This window comes from Dermacentor andersoni, chromosome 1, assembly GCF_023375885.2.
Source record: "Dermacentor andersoni chromosome 1, qqDerAnde1_hic_scaffold, whole genome shotgun sequence".
Lineage (NCBI taxonomy): Eukaryota > Metazoa > Arthropoda > Arachnida > Ixodida > Ixodidae > Dermacentor > Dermacentor andersoni.
The window spans coordinates 213,554,254-213,582,207 of NC_092814.1; the positions used below are offsets into that span (position 1 = coordinate 213,554,254).

General features: G+C 47.5%; 1 protein-coding gene and 1 long non-coding RNA gene across 2 annotated transcripts in view; one reads left to right on the forward strand and one right to left on the reverse strand.

Annotated features, from left to right (window-relative positions):
• Nucleotides 1-7,589, forward strand: part of LOC129380978 (uncharacterized) — a 51,391-nt gene extending 43,802 nt beyond the window's left edge. The window contains exon 2 of the long non-coding RNA XR_011892246.1: nt 7,413-7,589. This is a non-coding gene — a long non-coding RNA (uncharacterized lncRNA). The remainder of the gene's footprint in view (nt 1-7,412) is intronic.
• LOC126548108 (lysosomal alpha-mannosidase-like) overlaps nt 1-27,954 on the reverse strand; it is a 518,622-nt gene that overhangs the window by 291,016 nt on the left and 199,652 nt on the right. The gene's annotated exons all lie outside the window — the stretch shown is intronic.

Sequence of the window (27,954 nt, forward strand, 5' to 3'; positions counted from 1 at the left end):
GTTGATAACATTGTAACTAGCTTAGAGCACGTCAAGTATGGCGTGCCCCAGGGCGCTGAGTATTGGGCCCAACGTTGTTTCTTGTCTACATAAACGATATTCGCATTGCTAGAAATTCAAAAATTCCTTTATTTTCCAACAACTGTGTTACTTATCGGGCTGTTACTGACCGAAAAGATTGCAGTGAACTAGAAAAGGAGTTGCAGAAAAGAAACCAACGGTGTTTTCATTGGCTAATGAGTAATAATATCAAGAAAACAAAGCTAATGCAGTTTATTACCGGAAATACTTCTTGTCGCGCACTGATGCAATAAATAGTGATAACATTGAATCAGTTGAGTCATATAAATATTTAGGTCTCCATTTAACTACTAATCTGTCGTGGAACACATATATTGACTGTATTTTGGGGAAAGCAAATATGACTCTTAGTTTTCTCCGACGCACTCTTCGCCAAGCTAACAAGGATACAAAACCTCTTGCCTACAACTCAATCGTGCGATTTAAGCTTGAATATTCTTCAGGTATTTCGAGCCCTCATTACGCATACTTCATCAAGAGATTAGACAAACTAAAGCCGCTAGGTTCATCGTACCGGATTACTCTTGCTATTCAAGTATATCTAAAATTAAAAACCACCTTGACTTCGCATCACTAGGAAGAATGCGGAAAGCTTCTCGAATAACATTCTTTCACAAGATATATCACAACCCTGCTCCTTGCACTACAACAATAATAAAGGCAGCAGCTGCAGCTTTTTCGCGCTTGCACCACTGTTTCAAGCGTCACAACCTTTTCGCCTGCACTACTGACCTACTCAGCATTTCGTTTCTCCACTTGGCAATTCAGGAGTGTAATCAGTTGCCGAGATCAGTAGCTGACATAGACAGTGCAGATAAATTTTCAGAAGCACTGAACCATCTTTCCTTTTTTTCTTTTTGCTTACCAAAGACCGCTAACATAAATAAAAATGTTGCGAATTGTGTCCACCCCCGTGAACTGGCATGTAATGTTTAAGCTCACATCATGCGTTGCTTAACTTTTTTTCTCATGCTGTTTTCAAGTAATCCTATTATGCTTTCGTGATTGATTTTCCAAATTGCTGTCTTGTAGTTTCCATTGGAAGTGTTTTCTTGTATATTTCTAGCTTTGTAAATGAGGAACTGTAGAGAGAGAATAAACATTTTTATTCGGTACCTGTACTTCTTTATGCAAGCGTTTCTCTACAATGTTTTCTAGGAGTACTGTACAAAATTTTGGCACCGCTGTAATCTTTGTTGCACGAATGAAATTTTAGGTGGTCATTGTACTAATATGTCTTCTCTTCTATGTAATTAATGCTCGATGGGTCTTTAGGGTAAATAAAAGGAAAAAAACAGGAACAATGGAGAGCTTGGCGCCATAACGTAAAGCTATTGCAAACTGTTTCCGTTCCATTTCTGCAATCAGCCCTCCACGATTGGTCAAATATTTTTCGGGCTACCCGCCCGCCCCCCCCCCCCCCCCCCCCCCCCCCTTCACCTGTCTGTCACGCGACATCACGAAAATGGCGAGAAAAAAAAATCTGATATGGCGTGTACACACTCATTATGCGTGATTTGAGCGAACAAAAGATAAGTAATTCTGATTCCACACCGTTTTCTCCATCAGCCCTCCCTTGTTGGTCAAAAGTTTCTTTCACGCGGCGTCACAAAACCGCGAAAACTCTCCACGTCCAAGTGACGCGTATGCATTAAAGATGCATTAATATGCCGAACAAAACTGAATTTTTTTTGTAGGAATAACTGGACGCTGCCCCGTTCCGAAAGGAATAGAAGACGTCTGCCTACCGATCGCTCAAGCACTGGCATCTCCGAGCTGCCAGGCAGAACGGATTTATTGTCGTATAACAGCAATTTTTTACGTGGCATTATACCATGTCGAGTCCTTTCGGCACGTATACGACATGGCTCTGCCAACCCTTCTTCGCTGAGGATCCACTTTAGCGACATCTTTAACCTTCCCTTGCATGCCGCCGCGATTTTCGAGCAGCCACGGCAAGCTAAGCGAGGGGAAGACGGCGAACCCAGGCGCTGACAGCACTCTCCTCATCCGGTTATCTGCTTTCACTGCGCTGGCTCGGCCCCACCGGAACCCTATCCATTTCTGCCTACTCGTCGCCTCTTTGTCAGCCTATTAGATAAGAAAAACTGCTCAATGTAGGCAATGTTATTAGCTTTCAAAGCAAACAAAAGTGACCTGTTTTAAACGAGCAGACGTTTTATGGGGCGGTTCAAACAATTCCGCGGGTCGGTGATTACGTAAATTTGACGTCAGCAGATCGGAATAAAAACAGTATGGAATAGTTTACGTTTTCGCGGAGCACTTTACTCCACAGGAACGAGATGGCAGTTTCGAGGGCGCGCCGCGAGCTGCCCCAGCGAAAGAGCACGGTTACGAAACCGTTACAACTTGGGCCTTCTGTGCTGTCAGAAAAACAACTGGGCATTCGCTAACGCACTGTGCTCCATTCATGCTGCAAAATGCGAAGCGGTCGAGGGAACACGTGTGCTGTAGTTGGCTGCCAAAGTAGTGACTGGCGTATTAAGAAATAAAATCAATCTCTGGTACCACGTGCACGGACCGCTGCTACATACTGACTACCTGTGTTGCCGGCACCTCGCAATGCACGGCTTTCCCCCGCGGATAAAAAAGTTCCCTCACCCGCCAGCGTTGTATCGCTAACCTACAAATAAATGACTTCAATCCCGGAACGGCGCAAGAGTACCGCTCGTTACACAGTGACAAAAGCAGTAGCGCCGCTTCCTGTCGCAGTAAGTTTCTGGCTCTTTACACACGCGCACCCCAACCCACACGCACATTCACGCCCACTATATCGCCAACGGATCAGGAAAATGTGAATGGGCGCACACTTGAATCAATGCGCCGAAGCGTGGGTGACGAGACTTCGCAAACAGCTCATGAATATTCGAAGCTGAACGTTTCGTGACGGTTCAGATTAACTCTTTCCCTACCATAGCGGAAATAGGTGCTTGTAGGTTACGCCAGATCTTTTTTTTTCTGAAGTTTTAAGCAATATTCTTTGTAATACATAAACAAAAAGCAGAATTAATGCACTTTGCAAGCATGAAAGTTTTCTTAACGCAATATATGTCTTAGAAAATATATAAATTGCCGGAATCAAGATTCAAATGGGCCCCTCGGTTAACCCCCTTTCTTCTCGTTCTTACATAACGTGGGTCTCGAATTCGGCAACATTGATGCCTTCAGGTAGCATGTGTGAGTTTTTTTACCAGTCGCCTTCACCCAAAAAAGATATCACGTACTCTTGACGCCTGCGGCTGAAAGGATGTTCCACATCCGCCGGCGCTGGCTAACACTCCCAAGGTTAGTTCTAGTAGTAACACATAAATACCCCAGGAAGTGGATGGGAAGACGGCGCCGCGGTAGCTCTATTGGTAGAGCATCGCAAGCGTAATGCGAAGATGTGGGATCGTTCCCCCACTGCGGGAAGTTATTTTTTTTCACCCACTTTCACTTCTATTATTTTATCATTTCTTTATTTCAATTACTAAGTACAAGTAATTTCCCCTGTGTTGTCCTTGGTGTTCGCTTCTTATCATATGATTAATAAAAACGGACCCCTCGGTTAACCCCCTTCCTTCTCGTTCAGAATCAAGTGCGGGATAATATTGAAAAAAGTTTGTAAAGACGCGCTCGTATCTACTAATAAAAATAAGTAAAAAAATTATGATATACAAAATGCATTGCGGTCTAATAGGCATTATGTCCGAAGAAATCGAAATTTTTCATTGAAAGGTATTAAACTACAAAAAATTTAACTGCAAGCACTACAGTTGGGCATGCCGGGCTGCGGCCGCCGAGGTTCCGGGCTAGTTTGCTTCGTCATCGCTCTCAGAGTCCGACGAAAAGGCAGCATCCTCAGACTAGCTGCTGCTCGATCTATCGATAGAATGAGCCGCAGACGCAGCGCAATCAAGAGATGTGCGATTTTTCGAAGCGCGCCGCTCCCGGAGGCAGCTATTTTGCACGAGACGTTCATTTGAGGGATCGCCAGTCGTTTGTGCGCAGGCGCGAGTAAGAGTGGGCGCGAGGGAGAAAATCTGGGGATTTTTACTCCTTAACACGGAGGAAGGAAACTAAGGAGAGGCCCTGACGTCACTCTTTGTGAAGCAAAAGTGAAGCCGGAATTTGGCGGTTCTCATGGCGATGCTCCGCCTTTTGGGCCACCCTCCTCTCTTGTTTACATCTTTTGCGAAACCACGCCGCGCTGCGCGTGGTGTCGCGCGCGGAGCGCGCGCGCTCGCGCAACATCTGGCAGAGCAGGGTGCAGGTAACACAGCGCAACAAGACACGGTGACTAACGTAAACCCGCCCATTCAGCGCCTTTGCCACGGCCCGAAACCTACCAGAGCAACACGTGTGAGCGCTCAAAACCATAACAACGCCGCCATTGTGGCCCAAAAGGCGTGGCCATATAACAAAAATAAAATAAAAAAGCAGCAAAAAAAAATGAAGACCTAGTACGTCATTTCCGCCACACTTTTCTCCTAGCGCGCGGAGGGGGTAGGGCCTCTCCTTAGTTTCCTTCGTCCGTGCTCCTTAAATATATGACTCAGCCTAGGCACTACGGAGGAGGTTTCTTAGCGCGTGTTGTAGGCTATTGTCCCTAGGCGTGCCGGCATTGCGGCACGCCTATTGCTATTGCTATTTGCTATTTTGCTTTCTACTTTGACTCTTTGACAATCGCGAATCTTCAAAGCCGGTTCAAAAATCACCGCCTGGTGGGAAAAAAAGCGACCTGCTTAGAGAATAAAGTATAGTTCTTCTTTACGTCCGAAGGCGCAGTGTCTCTGTGAGCGAGGAGAGTGAGGGGAAGAGAGGGCGGGCTAGGCAGGTGGGGGGTGGGGGTGGGGGGAATCAGGTGACCGGAGTGTATTTCGCTATTTGTAGCGTGCGCATTTGAGGCCAGCGCGACGTTGCTTCACTGCAGAGTCAGCGGCACGACGCCCACTCATGAATCAATAGTGTCATTCGTAATAACACCACCGCAGTGCCATTGTCACCGAGTTAGGCCGAGAGTGGGGGTATATATGCAATTCCCGCATTCGCTGTCAGCGCTGACATTAGATAGGCGGCATCAAGTGCTCGAGCCTAACACTGCGCCAGGGCCGCAAGAAGTTCGCACGTGCTATACGAGCGACGCAAGTTAGCGACTCTCGCTTAATAACTAGGGACAACTATATAATTTATGGACATCTTGAAGAAAATTCTTCCCTTCTGATCCATTGACTTGCTCGCGCTGAAATGTCGAACGGATATCGCGTGCGCGCGTGACTTTCGCCTACCACCGCGTGTGGCGGCGGCACTTTGCAGGCTCATCGGATAAAAAACGACAATAAAATAAAACACTGCCCGTATAGTGAGAGGCGATGACGCAGCCCAGCTCAAAAGTCTCGGTGCCATATCCAGCCGAAGTCATTAAGCCACGCCACGCGTCTCGTCGCAGGAGATATCTTTTCTCATTTCTTTTCTCTCATTTTTGCCCCCTATTGGAAGCAGATAAAGCAATGTCGAGAAAAGGCGGCATTCGACAAATGCGATCCGAAAGTGCTGAAGGGCCAGTGACCCATGCGATACAAAAGCATTTTAAACCATTTTCCGGCGAACAGTGCAGCCGAGCCGGCTGTGCGCGCTGTGACGTGCGAGTGGACGTATAGTCGTTAAACCGGAGTGAGAGTCATCTTTCGTATACGTCCCTCCATAGCATCGACTGCCCGCGAGAAAATCAGTCGACCACCTCGAAACAGACAGCTACTGTGTTTGCGCTACACGGTCATTTATGTTGTTTTACGCTAACAGACACTCGGAAACACAGGCCCACTGTAGGTGTTTTGGCGCGTCTACCCGCTTACGAAAACCAAACCTGTCGTCTGGGATAACAAAGGACTCTCAATAGGGGCTCACGTCGAGCATCTCTGCTGACTCGTACGTACGTTCAACTTGCGCAAGTACCTATATTAGCTTTCTATGTTAGCTCCCTTGTCGTTTGTGAAATCTCCCAAGTCAGGGTTGGTTTAGTGTTTCACAAGACTTTCTAATATTGATACGTGCCTTCTGGAAACTATAGTGTCACTGGACACTTCTCTTGTAATATGAATGTCAGCGATGCACAAAGACAGCTGAACAGTGCAGCTTAACAAAGCATCAAAGTTTTTACTCTTTATTATAAGTTTCGACAGCAGGCTGTTTGTTCTTTGTTTTTTTGCGGTCAGCGCAGTAAACGTTACTATGCACCTTGATGACTTTTTCTAGTATTCGCTAATTCATGTGGCCTACAGGTAAAGCCGGCCTGTCCACAGCAAATGGTGTTTGCTTGAGTTCGCCTGTCACCGTCTGTACTTGCTCAACCCCTCGATGCAACTGAACCTGTAACCTGGTTTTGCCCGGTGTGAAGCAACACTAAGCTGTCGCTTGCGCCTGTCGTTGCTTTCATGAACGATTGCTCCTCCTTGATTGGAATGGCCGTAAGCGCTATTTACAACACTCGCGATCGCGAAGGAACATATGTGGCTTCCCTTTGAACATCAACGACTTGCCCTCCACACCACCCGTAGCGAGCTCGGTGGAAGACCTTTCACCGGGAGCAAGACCTTGGATTTATGTACTCGCACACAGCAGCAGAATTAAGCCACAAAAGTGCTGCTGCAGTTACCGAACTCAACCTGACTGAGTGACCCTCTATACTTGCCGTGGTAGCTTAGTTGTTATGACGTTGCGCTGCTAAGCTCGAGGTCGCCGGTAGGATCCCGTCTGTGGTGGCCGCATTTCGATGGGGGCGAAATGCAAAAACACTCGTCTACTTAGATCTAGGTGCACGTTAAAGAACCCCAGCTGGTCAAAATTATTCCGGAGTCCCCCACTACGGCATGCCTCATAATTAGATTGTGATTTCGGCACGTAAAACCACATATTTTTTTTTCTTCTCTTTTTTCTTTTTTGAGTTATTGTCAGGCAACGATGAACATTGCGGTTCGCCTGCGTCTCCAGCGCACCTTGAACTGCCCTCTTTTCCTCTATTGAAGTAGAATAATGTGGCCAATAGGGCTCGGTCCTGGTTAGCTTCCCTGACTTTTTCTACTTCTCTCTGTCTTTGTAGCGTTTTGTATATGTTCGTACAAAAATTAGCTTTACTACTCCTGCCTTTGGCAGGGGTTAATCTCAGAAGTCTGTTGCTTAATCAGTTGTGCATATCCTGTCTATTGCTAGTGTTCTCGTTTAAAATTGCACCTTCTTTAGTACATTCAACTAGGTAAAGCTTCGTTGTTTTTCATTTCCGGTTGTGCTTTTTGTTTCTAATGGTCTCTAATGGCTGTCCCTTACCATTTCAGCGCGGCAGTGGTGCCTCCGAGCGGACCAGTCCCCCACGAAAGCTTGAACAGTTATTGTGGCTGCTTCTCGTGCAGCACGTCAAGATCGTGCTAGGCCAGGAGGCATGAGCCTACCAGGAGGGCCAGCGTTGGGCTTTAGTTCCTTTGGAACTAATAAATGTTATTTCTCTCTCTCTTCTTGACGCACATATTTGCGCACATTTGGGAAAAATTGAACACACACACACACACACACACCGGAAGATTAATGTGGTTTCCTTTCCGCTCATAAGGTTTGCGAAGCTTATTAGAGATAGGCGGCAAATGTAATTAATGTTTCATTTCTTTACTCATACTTGCCAGGCTCTCTGCTACATTCTTGCGGCGCTTCACTATAAACAGTGTCTTTGCAATGATAATAAGAAATAGTGGGTGGAGACCGCGGCATTCTGCGTGCGATCTTCTTTTCTTCATCTTTCTAGGTAAGTGTGTACCTACGCTCGGAAGCACAAGGAAAGGACGAAGGTATGTCACAACGGGGTGAAACCGAGACGACATGTTCGGCGCAAGGCACAAATCGCTTCGGCTTCTGTCGGCGCCCCACATACACCATTTTCCTCATCCTTCTCCGGCCACTTCTGTGCTCTGCCTCTTATTTCTCCCCAGCCTGTTTCGGTTTCGTCAATTTTATACGCCTTTTTTCATCCACAGTGTGCCCCTCTCCGTGTCTGTCACGGATTCCCCCTGTTGCACGGAAGTTCAAGCGAACGAAGGCAGAGGGGGGTATTCTGGAGGGCTGCACTGCTATAGCAGGAGAAATTCCCCGAGTTTCGGCCCCAACCCTAAATGCATATTTTATACAGAACGCCCGGCGTAACGAAAATCCTGTCTTCGGCTCCTACGCGGCTGTTCAATCCGGCTCCGTCATGCGCGCCGGCGGTATTCGGCCAGCCATCCCGCCCGCAGATAGACGAGCAGCGTTTCTTTCGGGCCTCCCTCCTGCTACCTCCGCAGGCGCGTCTCGCGTAACTGCACAGCGTCTTCCTTTTTTCCGCCTTATTTTGCGTTTCTTCAAATATACGCTTTCTGCCTCCATGCCAGCCGCCCTCCGAGATGGCTGGCACGTCATGCGCGGTTCTCGTTTTCCTTTTTCCTGCTGCGCCTACGTACACGCAACCCCGCGGTCGCCACCGTCGTCGTCATATAACGTCGTCGACGCGGCATTGACTCCCGTTTTATTCCTATACAGCGCGCGACTTATACGCGTGTTTATGCGCCGCGCTTGGTCGTTTTCCGTTCGCTTTTATTTTGACCCCCTTCCTCCCTGCTCGCTTGGCTTCTCGTTCCCGGGGCGGCACGCAGAAGGCCGGTTTTCATCGGGGCGTGTCCCGCGCGCGGCGTGTCACATAACTCACCCCAAATTTACAAACGACGGCGAAGACGCCGGCGCCGAGAAGGGCAAGTGGGAGTGGCGGCGGTGGTGGTGGTGGTGGTGGCTATGTTCCCTCAGCCCGTAATAGTAAGTGGTGCCAGAGCGCACGCTGTGCGGACCGACGCTGCACGCTCTTCTTTTGGGGTCACCCTACTCGGCAAGCGGCCGCTGCCGGGATCTCCGGCTGCGCGGGTCGGCATCTTTAGGCACGATAGGGAATCTGTTCAGCTTCTTTCTTTTTTTCCCTAGGGTGCAACTCTGACGAAAAAAAAAATCATAACGTCAAGAAGCAGCTCGATGGAAGTGCCTCACTTTCTTTCGTTTCTGTTCTTTTTGGGTTTTTTTTTTTTTTTTTTGAGTACCGGCGCTTTCATCATAACGGCCTGGAAATGTCACGGACATCGAGGTTCACGGCCCTGCGCACTCGCGCCCCGCATTCCCTCCCGTGGTGCATCAGCGCGCGCTATTCGACAGGAATGGCTTGGGCGAGGTAGGGGGATAATGACGCCGTGCACTAGGGAATCGCCCGTGGTCGAAAGCCCGACTCGTTTCGGCGGACGACAGCTACAAAGTTTCCATTTTTTCTTTCTTTCTTTTTACGCGTGACCACTGCGTCGAAAGAGGGAAGGTGGCCATTATGGTCGTTTTGCGAGCAAACTACGGTTTAAGAGGTCGGAAATATTTCCAGCTAGAAATATTTACGTGCACAAAGACGCGCTCCTTAGTATTCAGTTTATTGTGGCTTGACTTCGAGAGCATTACGTCGCTAGACTTTCGCTCCGGCGACGCTATGCAGTAACGCACGAACTGCGTTATCTCATCGCGACTGAGGGAAAATTCGGAGGACGCTGAAGCTTCGCCGATAAGAGTGGAACGCGATAGCATTCAAAGGTCCCTGACTGCTTCTCACGCTTCCCGGCAACTGCAGCTTACGTGACCGTAATGTTTACCGGAAACGCGCTGGCGCCGAACGCTATGTTCGAAGGCGAGCGTTCTGGTAGAAACGTGGCCTCTTGCGTGGGCGAATCCCGGAGCTAGTACGCAGTCGCGCCAAAACAATTACATCATTTTCGGGTTTCTGTTATTGTTTCGCACTTTAAATATTTCAGTCTGAGAACATGTAACATAAAAGACATGCACTGCCGGTGTTTTGTTCCATGACTTTTGTTTGTGGGATGAACGAGAATAAAGGGAACCGAGGGGCCCCATTTTTATTATACCTATCATAAGAAGCCAACAAACAGACACCAAGGACAACACAGGGGAAATTACTTGTACTTACAAACTGAATTAAAGAAATTGGGAATGAATGGGAATGAAAGTGGAAAACGGCGCCTGTTAGGAACGGCCTGCAGAGATGCCGACATTCAACGTTTTCTCAGCCAGCTGAAGCCGCGAGCGTGGCGAGCTTCCCCGAAGAGGCCATGGAAGCCTTCAACACCCGCCGCGGCGACTCGTTTCGTAGGGACCACGACGTGCCGCGTCAACAACCCCTTGGCGCCGCTATGACTAAACGCGATCGGCGGACCAACTATTGTTAGAGAAATCGCCAACGCCTTCACGGTTCGACTGAAGCAGGGGGATTTCCTCAAAGGAAATGCCTTGCGGTTTCTACTCACGGGCCTTTGAAGACGCCAGACAATGGACAGCGGCGAAGGCCACTGTGCGAGGTCCGCTCGGGGATTAAGAGGCATCTGCGCGGGGCAAGGCACGTGTCAGCGAGAACCCGCTCAACTCGGGTTCTGGGAACCCAAAGTGTGTACGTGTGTGCGTGAGCCCTCCTCCTCCAAAAAGTTGGGTCGACTGCGTTGACGTTGAACGCTGCGAATCGGCGGTGAACTGACGTTTTTTCCCTCACCTAGGGAACTAGGGACCAATGGAGTGTTTATAAGCAGCTGTTGTCGGCTGCTAGAGTGTGCTCGGTGCTCGTGCTCGAGAAGGTGCTCGTCAGTGAGCTCTGTGATCGTACTCGTGAGCTGTGCGCTCGTTTGCTGTATGCTTCGTCGTGCGGGCTCCATTTGGGAGTCACGCTAGACTGTGTAAATGTATCTCTTGTTTAAAATGCAAATGCTGTAAATAAACCCTGTTCACCTAGTTCCTCCCAAGTTCCTCTCTACGACCTACAACCCCTTCAACTGGTGACAGCGGCGAGATCGTCTGACAACTCCTACAACTGTATGCCAGCGGTGAGATCGTCCTCCAAGTCTAACACACCGCGGTAACTCAATTGGTAAGAGCATCATATGCTTAATGCGAAGACGTGGGTTCGTATCCCATCAGTTGCTTTTTTTCACCCACTTTCATTTGCATTAATTTATCATTCCTTTAATTCAGTTAGTAAATACATGTAATTTCCCCTATGTTGTCCTTGGTGTCTTTTTTTTTTGCTTCTTATTGTTTCTTTGTGGGATGTCATTCTCGAAATTTCGAGGAATAACTTTGTCAAAAATGTAAGACAAGGTATGGGTAACATTAGTGATAGAATGGTGTAGCAATGTAGCCGGCGCATATACCGCATGCCATATAGCAAGGCGTGGCATATACATATACCTAAATATATGCCAGAATTTTCACTTACGGACAACTCCGCTGGCGACGACACCGGATTTTCTGCGACACGGGGCCCTTAACGCCATTGCGTTAAAATGAGACGTTTTATTATGAAGGAATGCACGAACAGCTATAGACACCCATGAGAGCTCGTGGAGTTTGATATGGCATCGCTACCTTTCCTCGGCGAAAGAAGCGGAATCAACCGGTGCCCTGTTGTGGCGCAGGTCTCACTGCAACGAACGTCTCGAGAAAAGAGAGAGAGAGAGATGAAGAGGAAAGGCAGGGAGGTTAACCAGATATCAGTCTCCGGTTTGCTACCCTTCACTGGGGATGGGAGATAGGGGTTAGAAAGATGACAGAGAGTAAAACGCAAAAAACAAAAACAAAAAAACACGCGCACATGGAGACACACACACACAAAAGGCGTTCCAGTTAAAGACGTTCGCACAGGCCGGTAGATCGCAGGAAGCACAATAGCGCTTGCACGGTCTTCTTCTGTGACGTTAGGTGCCTTCGGTGGTGTAGAATTCCTTTTTCCAGTAGCGGTTGGTCGCCCAGTTGGTCAAGTTCGTGATGAAGGTATTCCCTCTGTGTACTGTACTGCGGGCAAGCGCACAAAATGTGTTCAATTGATTCTTCATGGCCGCAGTGGTCACAGGTTGCTGTGTCGGTCATCCCTATGCGGAATGCATAGGCTTTGGTAAAGGCAACGCCCAACCACAGTCGATACAAGAGCGTGGCGCCTCCTCGAGAAAACGAAATGATGAAAACAGTGAGGACATTTTGCTATACTCAACTTCAGAGAACGGCGCATCTGTTGACAGCTATTACGCAACTGCATAAAGGAAAAACATGAAGGTGAGATCCTTCACAGCTTCCTCATATTCATTAAAGTTAGAGGTAACTATAGTGTTGAACGCGGAGCCATCGGCAGGTGCCATTGTGTTTGTACCCGAGACGCCCACACAAAACATGAATCACCTGATCAGGCAAGCCATATATATATATATATATATATATATATTGTTACGCGTGAGGAAGGAATACGAAGACCCTTAGTATCGTTTACATACATGCTCATAGAACCAGTTTATTGGAACCGCTCGCGCCTCGGAAGCGAGAGCCAGGAGCGAGGTTTAATACCCCTTACACCGATGGTGCGCACACTCCGCCTCAATTAGAATTTACCGAGATGTGTTCCAAGCTGATAACGGGCGGTTGCGAATTCGGCACCGGCCGTGCCTTCCTTGTTTTCGAATTACTGGCCGACCTATGCCGAACCCATTTGGCGTGTGCGAACGCCAACCTGGACCGCACCGTCAGAAAGCAGTAGCCAGACTCGCGCTTGCTACCTACCAGCCCTGAATTGAGCGTCTTCAAACACTCACATACAGAACTGGGTAATACGAAGACCGGCGAACGTGCTTGCGGTCCCGAGAGGGAAAAGAGGAAGAGGACGACGCTGAGTTATCAACCAGCTGTCCGCTCTTGAGCTCACCTTCGCGACCTAAAGTAAACGGCCTCCTTCGTCCGTAAGGGTGACAAACGGTCTCTTTCACGCGTAACAATATCTATATATATGATTTCTTTAAACGTAGCCAATCGTATCAGCGATTTCAGTAGAGGTAGCTAAATGTTTCTGGCGCAAGGGTAGTGGGCTCAGCACCCTAGCTCACCTTCGCGACCTAAAGTAAACGGCCTCCTTCGTCCGTAAGGGTGACAAACGGTCTCTTTCACGCGTAACAATATCTATATATATGATTTCTTTAAACGTAGCCAATCGTATCAGCGATTTCAGTAGAGGTAGCTAAATGTTTCTGGCGCAAGGGTAGTGGGCTCAGCACCCTAGTCTACTACACTTGTTCACATTGCTGCGCATTGCTCACGAGATGTGCGCATGGACGTTGTTAAGAATGGCCATCTGCGGTGCAAGATTGCCACCCACTTACGACTGTAGGCGGCAACATCCCGGCGCTGTTAAGAACGGCGAGCTGCAGTGCAAGATTGCCACCCACTTACGACTATGATGGCAACATACCGGGAGCGTCGCCGCCAACTTCTAGCCACAGCGTGACTAAATCGACTTTGTGACGGGACGAGTTCGGCGGGCCAACTATTGTTCCCAAACTCCCCAACGCGCTACTCGGAACGGCTCCGAGTTCTACGGGGCCCTCTGACGTCGGTTCCGGACCTTCGAACGTGTGTGCTTTTGTTTGCGTAGACCGTCCTGCGGGAGGCGGCTGGTTTGTGATGACTAAACGAACATTCGCCGCCTTGTATCGCGGGAGGACCGAGTGTTTAAAAACTGCTGTTGTGCGGATGCTCGACACACTTTTCTTAAGCAGTCATGTTGGACTGACACTTTCTCTCAGGCAGTCGTGTTAGACTGATGTACTTTCTCAAACAGTCATGTTAGACTGATATAAATACTGTAAATAAACCCATATTCCTCGTTCTCGATGAGAAGCAGTTCTTCCCTTCATCAACGTCCTCAGCGTGGATAAGTTGGACGACGGCATGGGCCAGCTACCTTCTAATTCATGCCCGACTCCAATCTTGACAACGGATCACAAGCGATGGGATTGAGCCCCAATCCTGACAACGTTCTCTTTTCCACGGAAGAGCTGGAGGCTTCGCTGGCTGCATGACAGTGTTCGTCTTCGCCTGAACTTGATGGGGTAACGCATTCTGCATTGGGAAAACTCGGCCCAGATGCCCGAAATTCTCTCCTCGGCCTCTGCAACAAATCATGGCGAGAAGAGTTAGTTCCTCATGAATAGAAGTCACGCTGCCTCGTTCTACTTCTCAAGCCTGGCGGACCTCTATTGGACCCAACATCGTATCGTCCAGTCGCGTTGGACAAATGCGTTCGGAAGATGATGGAGGGGATGGAAATGACACGCCTGAAATGTTATCTAGACAGCCACAACACCTATCTATAAGCTAGGTCTGGCTTTGAACGTGGCCTATGATCAATTGACAATGTAATGTAAATGGTATGTTTGAAACGGCAGGAATTTCTGAAACGACTCACATTGGCGCTATTTCTAGACGACAAGGGAGCATACCGCAACGTTACACAACACACCATTTTTGGACGCCTTGGAAAAGCTGCAGGAATTGGTTGTCACGTGTTCATCACAGCTGTGTGAAATATCTTTTCTTACAACATCACTGAGGATGCACCTTTCATCACACTTCTCGCGGTGTTTTGCAGGGTGTAGTGTTGAGCCCCACGGTGTTCAACACTGCACTCATCGGTCTCTCCAAATAGCTGCCACTGACCGTACCACCATCAAATTATTTTGACGACATCAGCACACTCATATGCCGTGACTGTTTAGTGGCTTTGGTGTTGCGCTGCTAAGCACGAGGTGGCGGGGGTCAAACAAGGCCACGGCGGCCGCATTTCAATGGGGCAAAATGGAAAACACCCGTGAACCCAGATTTAGGTGCACGTTAGAGAACTCTAGGTGATCAAAATAAATCCGGAAGCGTGCCTCATGATCAGATCTTGGCGTTGGCACGCAAAACCCCATAACTTAATTTAATTTCTTTTTCACGTCTGCCCAAATGCCTCGAGTTTAATAGACCTACAGATTCGGGGCATTTAAACGCGACCAAAGGCCTTTTGAAGTCTCAGTCTCGCCCGCAAACGCATACTACGCAGCGGAGGTCTGCAGCTTTCTTTGAATAAGTTCTCGTTGGTTGCGTTCATCCGCAACCCGATGAGATCGTACGCCTTTGGCGTCAACGGCCAACCTGTATATAGCACCTAGCTTACTGCACGTCTACACTGACGGCTTTGTTATCTCTACCAGCTCGGCAGATGCAGTAGTCATTTCAGTGAAGCCTGTGAAAATCAAGCTGAATACATTCTGTCTGACCAGTCCTGAGGATGCCAAGATTTGGGCACTTCTGTAGCGGCACTTGAAGTTATTCTTCAGGAGTCGCTTCAGAATTTTGAAAACGACACGCCAAATATCCTGCGCGTGCCCTATCGGCCAGTCAAATAGGAATCGCCTGGATGAGAGCACACCAGAGCGATTGCAAACAACGAGTCCAATGCGGTAGTAAACTCACTGTGCAGCATTTTTTTCCGGCAACCGTCACTAGCGCACACGGGACACCGAGCCACCGAGCCACCTCTGACGTAATATTTTGTCAGCCGAGCCGTATGTGTTGTCAAGCTTCATATTAAAGACATAATAATTCTAAAAAAGCTATAAAAGTTTAGCGGTTCATTGACGCCTTTGAAAATGGCTCTTATTTAGACACTAGACGAATATAGGAACGGCTTTACGTTTTGTAATCCTTGTGGTACCGCGTGATGATTCCTTTAGTTGTCGACCATGATGATGATGTAGTATATGTATTTCTTACGACTCTTGTGCGTTTCGAATGTTCAGTGCTTTAGAGTGAGAAACACTGATAATGTTTCCTTGCAGAGGTGATAGCTTGTCAAGGAATTTTCCTTCACTCTTCAGCCCTGCGGCGCGGACCACACAAACAACTGGTATTCGAGATTAGAGAACTAATTCATACCTTGACTGAGTAAGGACAGCACGTTACATTTCAGTGGATTCCAAGTCACTGCGGCGTCTTATAGGTAACGAACACGCCGGTAACGCTGCTCGGTCGGCTGTCTCTTCAAGGTGACGAAGAGGAGTCGTACCATTATCAAGGACGGATGCCGCTAGAAAACTTCGAATGCTCACCTGGGATATCACGTTCTCCGTGTGGAACACACGAAGTTTTCAACGCAACCGGCTGCGCCACGTACTCTTCTCTCCTCCTTCTCATCCCAGCTGGACTCTGCCGACGCGAAGTTACCCTGCTTTGTCGAATATGGCTAGGACTGGGCTTCATGAAAACTTTTGCATTTCCAATCGGATGGGCCGACGGCGCCTCGTGTGATGACTGTGATAGCGAGGAGACTCTTCAACACCTTCTTTGTGACTGTCCTCACTACAATTTACAGAGCCATCGCTCGCAATCGCGATAGCGCGCTTTGACCAAAGATCTCTAAGAGAGGAACTTATTTTAGAATGCCGACATCGCAAGCCATCGTAGCGGAAGGCGACGAGGGCACTGTTGCAGTTTTTAAAGGCAATAGACTTGGACAAGTGGCTGTGGCCTGAACTGATGTTCATAGTGCTACAAGTGCTACGGTGCGGTGCGGTGATAGTGTGCGATGACAGTGACCGACTGTGATTGTGTATCTGTGCTCCCTTTTTTTTTTTCTCTACTTTCCTGTCACTTTAGCTCCCCCTTCCCCTCTCTCCCCAGAGTAGCGTAGCAAACCGGATCTTCACCTCTGGTTAACCTCCCTGCCTTTCCCTTTCCTTCTTCTTCTTCTTCTCTCTCTCTCTCTCTCTATCTTCATTCTCTCTGTATTTATTTATTTATTTATTTATTTATTTATTTATTTAAGTAACGGCAAGAGCTCTCACCCCTGAGTATCAGCCTCATGAGTCGTACAAGCTTCCGACGTGAAGTGAAGCCGTTATTGCTAGATTCTCAACATGCTTTCGCGGTCACGTCGATGTCACTCGTGGCTGTACGCGACTCGACATCGGGAAGCCCTGTAATCTGCAAAAGGCCGGGTTGGCTACAATTTTCGAAGCGCGGCAATGACTCTCGATCTTTCCCAGTGTCTCGCCACGTCGACATAGCGGTGTCGCATCCACTGTGACGTAAGATCTTCCTTATCGTTCTTTTCAGGGCTTATTTCCTTCAACCCAGCCAACTGCGCTCTCTCTCTCACTTTTTCCTCTATCTCTCTCTTGTCTCATTGCTAGCGCCGAAGTCATAAAATGCGCATGCGTGCTGCGCTTTCTTTCAGGAAAACGCCGCGAACATGCTGCTGCAGGCTTAATTCTCCGAGCGGTATGACCAGGCCGCGACTGCTAAGGCCAAGGTTATTCGTTAAGTTTCTGAGTATCTAGTAGGGAGAGGAAGTCTTTAACGGCCCCGTGCATTTTCTTTTTATTCGAACAGAAGCGAACGCAAGGTATACGCGTGTGCAAGAGCTGAAACAGGGTAAGAGAGACGCGTGCAAGCTCCGCATAAGTAAATGTACGAGCAAAGTAATTATAATTTTTTCTGATTGCCTTTGCGTGCACATCTCGCTCTATAGTCCTAAACTGTTCGTATTAAACATCACTAAAAAATATTGTTGCCACGACACTTCCTAGAAGTTCGCAAGATGCAAGCTTGCATCAACTTTGTATCATTGTAATCATCATTGTAAAGTTTCCATCAACTTTACAATGCCTTACATTAACTTCCAAGTACATATCGCGAAACGAATCTGTTTTCTTTCCCCTGTAGTCTCCGCCGGCTTGCAGGTGTTAAGAAACATTGACCTTTCGTTACAGACTGACTTAGTGGCTATAGATACAGACTTCTAAGGCGCATAAAATCCGGAGAAGTGGCGCCAAGAGAGCAAAAGTTTCGCGCTCAACTGACTTGTCGGCACCTTATAAGCAGTCGCCAGGGTAACGGTCACGGCCTGAAGGCATCGTAAGTATTCCGCTTACGTAATTTTCGCCGTCTCACGTATCGCGTAGTCATTGCGTTTCTTTATATAACGTCTCTTCTACTCGGTGCCACACGTGTGACGCTTCCACAGTGTGTGAAAGCTGTCCAGTTAGCGCCGCGTGCTTCGACGCACTACATACTGAGCGCGGCAGCCGCGGCTGAATTCCAACCACTCATCGAGGAGTCCCAGGCCCAGCCCAGGCACTTCTATTCCTCGTGGTCACGCAGTGTGTGCTTACAGCCGGTCGCCCGCCTTTGTCAGACTCCCAACTTCGATTGTGCAGTAAAAGACACGACCTTGGAAAGTGTACGCGTTGCGTGAAAAATAAAAGCGCTCAACTTACAAGGCGCGTTGAATGAGAGTGGTTCGCACACTCGCGACCGAGCATCCGTCGCATGCACCGTCGTTCGCCTCCGGGCCGCTACGTGTGACTGTGGAGAAGCGCGAACTATTTGTTTGCAGCGGCGCTTCTCTATAGTTTAGCTCGTTATTCGTATTCCGAGGTTAATTACGCTTCCGCGTTTCACTATAAAGCGCAAAATTAATGACGAAAACAAGAGCTCACTGCGAGTTGCGCCCCGCCGCTCGAAGCTTTTGCCTATCGTATCAGCCCCCCTATCCCCCCCCCCCCCCCCCCCCCAGGTCTGAACTATACAGCAATGCGAATGCCCACGCATGCTATATCTTCCCTCAATGCTGGCGCCGCGCTGGATGCGACGAGGCCGACACTTAATCCCTGGTCCAATAAAGTTCAGCGCTGTACAGCACATAATCATGTTGCTCTTGTGTAGCAGCGACGCACACTATGCTAATTGACTTCGCGAAAACAGAGAATAAACCATTTAAACTTTCGGCTAACAAACTACGAATCGGCTCCGTAACATACGTCTATGATGGCATCGCGAAAGATGTCATCGAGTTAAATAGATTGCTGCGGCAAGGCAAGTATGCTAGTTCTCATCTAACAGTAAAGCCAGTTCGTAACGTTCCTACTTTATCAGTGTCATTTGCTAGCACACGTAGCCCGATGTCGAAGCCCGATCTCATTTCAAGTTATCTCGATTAAGTTGACTCCAATGTTATCGCTTTTACTGAGACTATGCTGTATTCCGCAGTATCTGACAATGAAATTATTACCTTAACAAATACCTACGATACATATAGGTGCGATCGCACTGTGCAAAAGAGGAGGCGGTTGTCTTGTTAGGCATAAAAATAAGTCTTACGTCATTCCTCGTGAATACTAATTCCGACGTTGAAGCTGTCTATGTTGCCTGCACGGTATTTTCTATCAGGATACTGATAAGCTGCTGTAACCACCCACCAGATTTAGACAGCTATTTTATAGATCAGTTGCGCATTAGCATAGACAAGGTATCTGAGCTCTTCCCCGCTGACATTACCTATCTGTTTGGTGACTTCAACTTTTCATTAATTGACTGGGACAAACTTTCATCGCCACACATGTCGACTGAATTCATTAACTTGACCCTTGACTACAACCTCTCCAAAACTGTATCGCAGCCAACCCGTGGATCTTACACTTGCAAACAATCCTGAAGCAGTAGCTTACATAGCGCATTTAGACGGTTTCAGTGATCACAATTTGCTTCAACTCACCTTAGCTATACCTTCTCCTGTTACTAATATGTCGCCGAAACTAATTCGCGATTATACTAAAGGCAATTACATTGTCACCATCACTAAACTAAAAGCGTCTTGGGAGCATGAGATGCCACCGTCCTTTTACGACCGATGAGTCGAAGAAAATTGGTTGATGTTCAAGGAAAAAATGTTCTCATTAATTGACATATACATTCCTAGCATTAAAATCAGTAATAATATGTCGAATCCTTGGTTCACAAAAACTCTTAAGCGCATGAAGAACAAAAAAAAAAAAGCGGCTGTAAGAACGCGTAAGAACGCCTTCATCGTGGACTGAATACAAAGCCTACCTTAGATCATATTGCATTGCCCTACGCACAGCAAAAGTTAAATACTTTTCCCACAACCTTCCACAATTACTCAAAAACAACCGAACAAAGTTTTAGAAAATAATAATCCCTAGTCAAGAGAGTAACCGCATTCTGTTACACGATTATAACGCAATCGCTCTATCTGAGAGTGAGTGTTCAACGGTTTTCAACTCCTTTTTCATGTCCGTCTTCGCAAGTGAGGATAGCTCAAATGTACCCTTTTTACCCGATTTCGACTACGATTACAAGGCACCGATAAACATCACGGTCGACGGCATTGCATCACTAATAAATAACCTTAAAGTGTCTTCTTGTGGCGTTGATGAAACGAATTCTAAGATATTAAAAAGTACCACTTCTGTTTCAAGTGTCATACTGTTTCATATATTCAGGCAGTCCTTAACGTCTGCTGTGCTTCCCTCCAACTGGAAGATAGCAAACGTTATACCGATTTACAAAAATGGAAGTAAAAACTCATGTGAAAATTACAGGCCCATCTCGCTTACCTGCATTTGCTGCAAAATGCTCGAACAAGTCATTGCTTCGCATGCTTATAACCATATCGAATTTAACAGCTTTATTTTCCGCACAGTTTTACTATCCGCACTCAACACGGTTTCATAAAAGGATTTTCGTGCGAGGCAGTCGCTCGAATTTACAGCAGATATTAACCTTAACCTGAATCACTACTTACGGACCGACTGCTTATTCCTTGACTTTTCTAAATCGTTTGATCGCGTTGCACATTGCCGCCTCATATCGAAACTTTCTGCGTGAAAATTTGGTTCCTGTTCATTTTCATGGCTACGTAGCTCTCTGTCTAATCGAGAGAAATCTGCCTCTGCCAATGACTCCTATTCCCCCAAATCTAACGCTCCTTCTGGTGTGCCGCCAGGAAGCGCACTCGGGCATCCGTTGTTTTTAATCTATATAAATGATCTGCCTAACAACATATCGTCTTGCATACGAATATTCACCGATGATTGCATAATCTGCCGTCCAATAACTAACGCTGATGATGATATAGTGCTCCAACAAGACCTAGAAATAGTAAACCAGTGATACATGGCTCACGACACTAAAGGTGTCAAATCGTAAAACAATGATGTTCACCCATAAATCTGTTAATTCGCAGTTTATCTGCCACATTAACCATAGTATATCCCCGACGGCACAATATAAGTATCTGGGCGTGCACTTCACACCTAACCTGTCATGGTCTGAGCACATTACGTGTGTATCTGCCAATTTATTCAAATCGTAAGAATTTTTGCGTCAGAACTTGCGCAGTGTTGCAGTTGCCTTGTGTAAACTCTGGCTTATTTAGCGTTCGTGCAACCCCAGCTTGAGTAGGCGCCTCCCACTTGGTCACCACATCAGAAATACCTAATTAAAGCGTTGGAAACAATTCAGAATAGGGCAAGTCGTTTCATTGTTTCATTACTCATAACTATAGTGCCCAACCTAGCATAACGCAGATCAAAAATCAACTATCGTTGCTGTCGTTGAGCACTCGCCGTGACATTGCATTCTTTCGTCATTATTCCATAAATTCATTCACTGTAATGGATCATCCCTACCATGCTTGAAACACCACGTCTATACAACGCGCAGATTGCACAATAATTTCAGCTATGCCTGCGTATATGGCGTGACGCAAGCACTTAACTTTTCCCCACTGCTTCGCGCTATCAGTCTTTCGAACTACCTTCCGGATAGCATTGCTTCGCCTTGAAATCATGAGGCCTTGTGCAGTAATTTGGCCAAACATTTTTCTCCACACTGCGAGTAGGGTTGATTAGTACATGGGTACTTATCAATGCGATTACATTTATTTTTCTAACGCATTGTCACGATTTGTGCCATGTGTTTTTTTTTTTACATTACGCAATGTATAACGTCCCAACGCAATGTAACTGGCTGCTTCTATGCAGTGCTTCTTGTTGTGATTGTTGTTATGCAACTTCTTGCTTTTTTACGCAATGCTTATCTGTTTCTTTGTTGTTCTTTTTTTGTTCCTTAACATCTGCATAGCTTCTGCAATATGCAAATTTCGTCGTTTTGTGCCAATATTTGGGGGGGGGGGGGGGGGGGGGGCGTGCCACCGGTTTCAACGAACAGTGATGGCGTCAGTCTTACATGACCAAGAAGGCAAAACAAGTAGTCGTCACTGTTATGAGGTGGCGAGATCTCTCTTTTATTTTCATTTGAATAAAGAAGAACGCCAATCAAAACTCTATTTTGCGGCAGTTCAACGGTTATCAATTTTAGAAGAAGAAAAAAGGATGATACTTTGTATTGGCCCTATTCACGGCGATTCCGTGGACGCCGCCATGTTTAATCACGTGGTGACGCGTCCATTCCTTGCCTTAGCTACCTCCGTTGCCTCCGTGTTTACAATGGATGTGCATGACGCCGGTGTCGCTCAGTTAACCTAAGTTCCGGCGGATATCGTAGACGGTGACTGGGTGGACGGCACGAAGCTTTGGACACAGCTTCAAAGGACATGTAAGCGCTTTCGGAGCTCGTTACGTCTTGTCCAAGCAGCGCGAGCAGCGTATACTGTGCTCGTACTCAAAATGGGGGTAGAAATGTATTCCAAGCTGTCCAAACTTTCCGCTTATGCATTAAATCAGTATCGGAGTCTTTTGAACCATTGAATCATGTTTCTCACTCAGTGAAGTTCCTCGGTGCGGTTACTATCGAATTCTTTATTTTCTGCCTAATCGCTCGAGGGTGTGCTCAGTTGCGATAGACCTTTCTTACTGCGCGCAGGGTTCGGAACGTAGATGCTCTTTCCTTTGTAATAGCTTGTAGCAAAGGTGCATTTTCTCCATTCGCTAGCTTACTCGGCGGACCATCACGAAACGTTCAATTTCGAACATTCGTGTGCTGTCGCTGTAGTCGCCGTCACCCATGCTTCGGCGCATTGATTCAAGAGTGCGCCCACTCACTTATTTTTGATAAGTTGGAGCTAGAGTGGGCGTAACTTTGCCTATCAGCTGGGGTGGATGTGCGTAGATAACGTGCGGTAGACTTAAACCAGGAAGCGGCACTACTCCTTTTGTAACTGCGTAACGAGCAGCACTCAATCTTGCCGATGTTCCGGGTTGAAATCCTTCCTATGGAGGTTAGCGACGCTGACAGATCAGTCAACGCTGACGGATCAATCATTTGTTTTTTTATATTCTCGAGGAAAGTCGTGGTTCGCGAAGCGCCGGCAACACAAGCATTGGTTATGTAGCAGCGGTCCGTGAACTTGGGCACAAAGATTCATTCACTTCCTTAGTATGCCAGTCACTCTTTTTGCAGCCAACTACAGCACACATCTTCCCTCTACCGCTCTGCATTTTGCAGCACGAATGGAGAGCAGTGCGTTAGCGAACACCTAGTTGCATTTCCGACAGCTGACCTCACAGTCGCACGGCAGACGCGGTAAAGATTTGGTATTCATGCGCTTTCGCTGCGGCAACGTGCGGCGCGCCGCCAAAAGCGCCATCTCGTTCTTCTATAGACAAAACTGCTCAGCGAGAAGGGCCAATATATTCGTTAGTATCAAACGTTGCCAACGAGGGGGCACGAAGGAAGAATTTGTTCCTTATTCGATCTTTAAGCGTCGTTACATCCAGCGCTTATCCATGTTTGATACCACGTTATTTTCGCGACCGTAAATCAATAAGCCATTTAAGGAGAACACGTTACTTATTCAGTACACGTAAAGCTTGAAATTGTGCATTTGGGCGCAAGTCAGCCACTGTGAGCTATCGCACACGCGTAATTGTTCGTAAATGTCGAGATGGAGAGGCGAAGGAAGGTCTCGTTCTTCGGGCGTGTTCAGTGAGCAGTCGCCCACGTCTCGGACGAAAATACATGCTGCCTGCCCTCCGAAAGGAAATTTGCTATACGCTACATGAAAAAGCGCACATATGTGAAGACAGAAAGCCTATTCGACGTGGGGGTTGAATGGTAATTGCGCCTCCGCGACACAAGACGCGATATGCATTCAATATATGTATATGTGCACCTGCAAGGCATAGGGAATCCGAAGTAGTTTGCAGAAACTGACGTTCTGACGCGCAAGGGCAAAGGCTTGACGACAGAGTTTTGAGTCTCCACGAAGAAACAACGAATACAGCGACCCTTAAGCAGTATATTGTGTCTGCTATATACAGATATGTATATCTCTGCCTTTGCTGTGATCACAAATTGGCTGGCTTTCTTTTAAAGCCTTTTTCAAGTTCAGGAGGCGTTCGGCGGTGGTGAGGAGTGTGGTTCTTTTAGGGGCAGTTGGGTTTCGCCTGAAGGGGGTGGCCCACGAGAAAGTTGCAAGTGGTTCCCCGAAGGACATGATTTTTTTATTTATTTTTTTTTGTCTCCGTTTCGCTCTGCAGCCATGACTGCAGGAGCCCTTGAAAGGCGCTTTAATCCAAAGTGATCATGACTGTGCCGGGTAGGGCTAGGCTGTGAAGAAGCAATTAAAAAAAAAATCAGCGCTTACGCCAAAAGTGAGAAAAAGAAAACGAAAGCCGCAGCGACACCGGCTTTGTAAGATATTCATTAACGAAAGTGCTCGTTCCTGCCACCCGCGTGAACCGTTCGTGTAACGGCTCGGCGGCGAGCTGCCCTCCTTGTGCGCAGGGTGTTCCATGACCGACCTGTGTGGGCGCGACCACTCTTGAATTTGTTCCCACATGAGGGACTTGCCAGGTGATGTTGGAGTCGCACGATCGCCTTTCAGTCCCGCCTCTAACGGAATGGGGACGCACGCGGCCGGGAATCGAACCTACGCAATCTCGTGTTCCGCAGCAAAATGTCGCAGTCAATGAGCCAGCAAGGCGGGTACTCTCTCTCTGCAGCAATAAAAACAGAAAGTTAAACGAATCTCGAATAATAAAAGTTAGGTACAAGACAAATCGGCATTAATTAACGAACCCTCAGCTATCCAAAGGTGGCTTTCCAAATCTGAATAAGATGGCTGTTTCGGCTGTCTGCCTTCCGCCTGTTACCGAATCCTTTTGCAATAAACCACACGTGCGTTATCCCTCTGACACCTCCCACCCGCCCACCTTTATTTTTTTCTCTATCTCTCTCTCTTTTTTTTTTTTTTTCAATGGCCGGTTCTATGGCGGATAACACAAAGCGTTTAGCAATCTCTCGCGTTTATTTCTGGTTTCAGTGTTACTTCTTATCGTAATTTGCGTATATATTACTGTGAATATTACTCTCATCTAGAGGCCTCATTAATTTACCCGGACAGGGGCTCATATTCTCGGCACCATCCATGCAGAAACAAAGCACTAGGAGAAAAAGAAGAAAGGAAAGCGAAGTTCGAAAGAGGAAGAGGAAGCACTCGAAATGGATGCGTGTTTACCGATAAACGACTGCGTTGCGCGACGGCCTTTTTTTCTCTCACACCAAAGCTCGTGGGTGTCAGTTCAATGCACCGCGTCTTGGATCAGATAGACTTTGGGGCTTCACGGACCACGCGACGCTTCTTACGGTGGAGCGAGGCAGACAGCATGTATCTCGCTAGACCGAGAATTACGCGATAGAAGAACTGGCAGAATTAGCAACGATTATTTTCTTTCTTGTGCTTAGCACTTTGGTCTTTCTTAAGGACGACTGGCCTATGTGAGCGCCTTCGGCTTGCTCATGCCCTCCATGTGCGTGCGCGAGCTCACCGCGTCTTTCCTCCCTCCCTCCTCTCTCAATCTCATCTTTCTGTTCCCCCTCTCCCGTCCCCCAGAGTAGGGTAGCCAACCAGACGCATTTCTGGTTAACATCCTTGCCTTCTCTCTTTCTTTCCCCCTCCTCCTCATTTGTGGTTAGCTCAGCGCAACCAATGCGCTTCTTTGTCTCGCTCTATAATAGGGAATTAATGACTGACTCGCGGCAACATTTTGCGTAGCTCACTATACTCACTTTTTTTTTCGTAAGCATCTGTGGCAAACTTTTCTACTGGCGTCGTTGGTTTTAAACATGAGCGAGTAGTGGGGTACAGCTTAAGAAATGAGGAAAAGGAGTTAGGCACGATGGAGGAGATCAAGTGAAGGGACGTACAAATAAACCCCTGTACTCGTAACTGTGCTGATGTACTCCATCGTTTCTAACTCCTCTTCTTGACCCTACTACTCGGTCATGTCTAAAACCAGCGACACCAGAAGAAGAAGAAGACTTTGCCACACATCCTTGGGAATGTGATATCCACAGCGCCACTACAATTTAATTATTTCATACTAATGGCTCCTAGACCGGACAAAGAGCCATTCGTAAGTAAAGTTAACATCTCGCTCTTGTAGGCAGTTCTGTGGTAAGGCCAGAAACCCAAGAACCACACGCGCCAGCATTCGCCAGATAACTTTCCTCCTGCGGACGACGTGCACAGCGACGCAGGAGCTAGACTACGAACGGGAAATCACATTAGAATAATAGCGCTGCCAAAACGTTTTCTGATAATGAAAGCAAGAACAAAAGGAAGGAGAACAGAAATGCATAAAGATATTAAGGATGGAAAAACAGAATTACAATTTGCGAAAGTTTGTTAATTAGCTAAATGAACTGCGCGTGATCCTCCTCTCCAACTATCCACCTGAAGCGACGGAATCGCGCTCTCTTCCGCAGGCAATTCAACCCCCCCCCCCCCCCCTACACACACACACGCACACAAAGAAGAAATAACGTGACACATACTCGGTGTGTTTTCTGTGGGGGTCCTCCTCCTCGTCGGCGTCGTCGGTTGCCTACTACTTCTGCCTACGTTGGCTGTAATTCTCTAAGCTGAAGTTCCTACTAAACCAGCCTTGTACGATAAGTTAATGTGGCAGGAGTAAATCTGGCATTAGAAAAGAACCTGAGAGAGAAAAAAAAATGCACAACCATACGAGCAGGAAAGTGCGCGGGGGTATTTTATTGCGCATAAGTATGATGACAGCTGTTGCGAATCGTCTTGTAGCTAAGGTGACGCATGAAGGTCCTGTCGATAAGCGCCTACAAGCGAGGAAAATCAGAAGAAAAAGAAAGAAACCGCGGTAAGGAAATGACGCCTGCCCATAACTTAGAAGCACCGAGGTTACTGTGAAGATATACAACAATCTTCCTTTACTGAAACGTTGCTGTTGTTCTTTTTCTTACGTTCAGAGACCCTGAACGCTTTTCTCGCTGAGCTCAACTGATCGGAATCAACCAGTCATCTCAACCAGAATTCTCAACTCATCAATGCAACATCATGCTAGAAAGAAAGAAAGAAAGAAAGAAAGAAAGAAAGAAAGAAAGAAAGAAAGAAAGAAATATGGAAAGAGAAAGGACGAACGAATGAATGGATTGAGAGGTCAATTTCTCTTGAATGAGACACGGGCTGCTGCATTCAGCAATGCCAAGTGCGAGGCAATGCGTGATAAAAGAGTAGGGAAGGGTTCAGTACGCGGAAAATAAAGCACTAACTCCTTCATAACAGTAGGTGCATGCGACACGACTCCAGCTCGAGTCCGATGTCGTTTGTTGCTGTCAACGTGATAATACCATCCTCGAGTCTCGAGCGACGGCATGCGCCTGCCCACCCGACGCCACATCCAACAACAGCACCCCGACCCGCGTCGCGCGTAGTAAGAAGCTACCCGCGATCACCGCACGCAGGCTGCAACGGGCGGTGTCGCTATGGGCTGCGAGTCGGGTGCGTGTGGCGCGCAGGCAACGCCTCGGTCTCGCCGCTACGGACAACTGCGACAACTGCGAACACGTGCTCCTGCGGTATAGTGCTTTCAAGGCACCGCGGAAAGAAGCTCCTATCGCGCGCACGGGCTGCCGGCCGACGGCGCCGAGGCGCTCCTATACGTATATATACGGCCACCAGGTCCTCATTGCGCGCGGGAGGCAGTTCACGAAACACCGTGTGACTTCCTTGAGCAGTCCTAGAGCTCTCTGCTATCCTCTCTCCCTGTTCTTTTGCCCGAGACGCGCATGCGATTTTTATATATGAGTCAGAACAGCAATTTTTCAGGCTGAATCGAATACGAATCGACTAGCCCAGAGGTGAATAATCCAATTGAATGTCGATAGTTT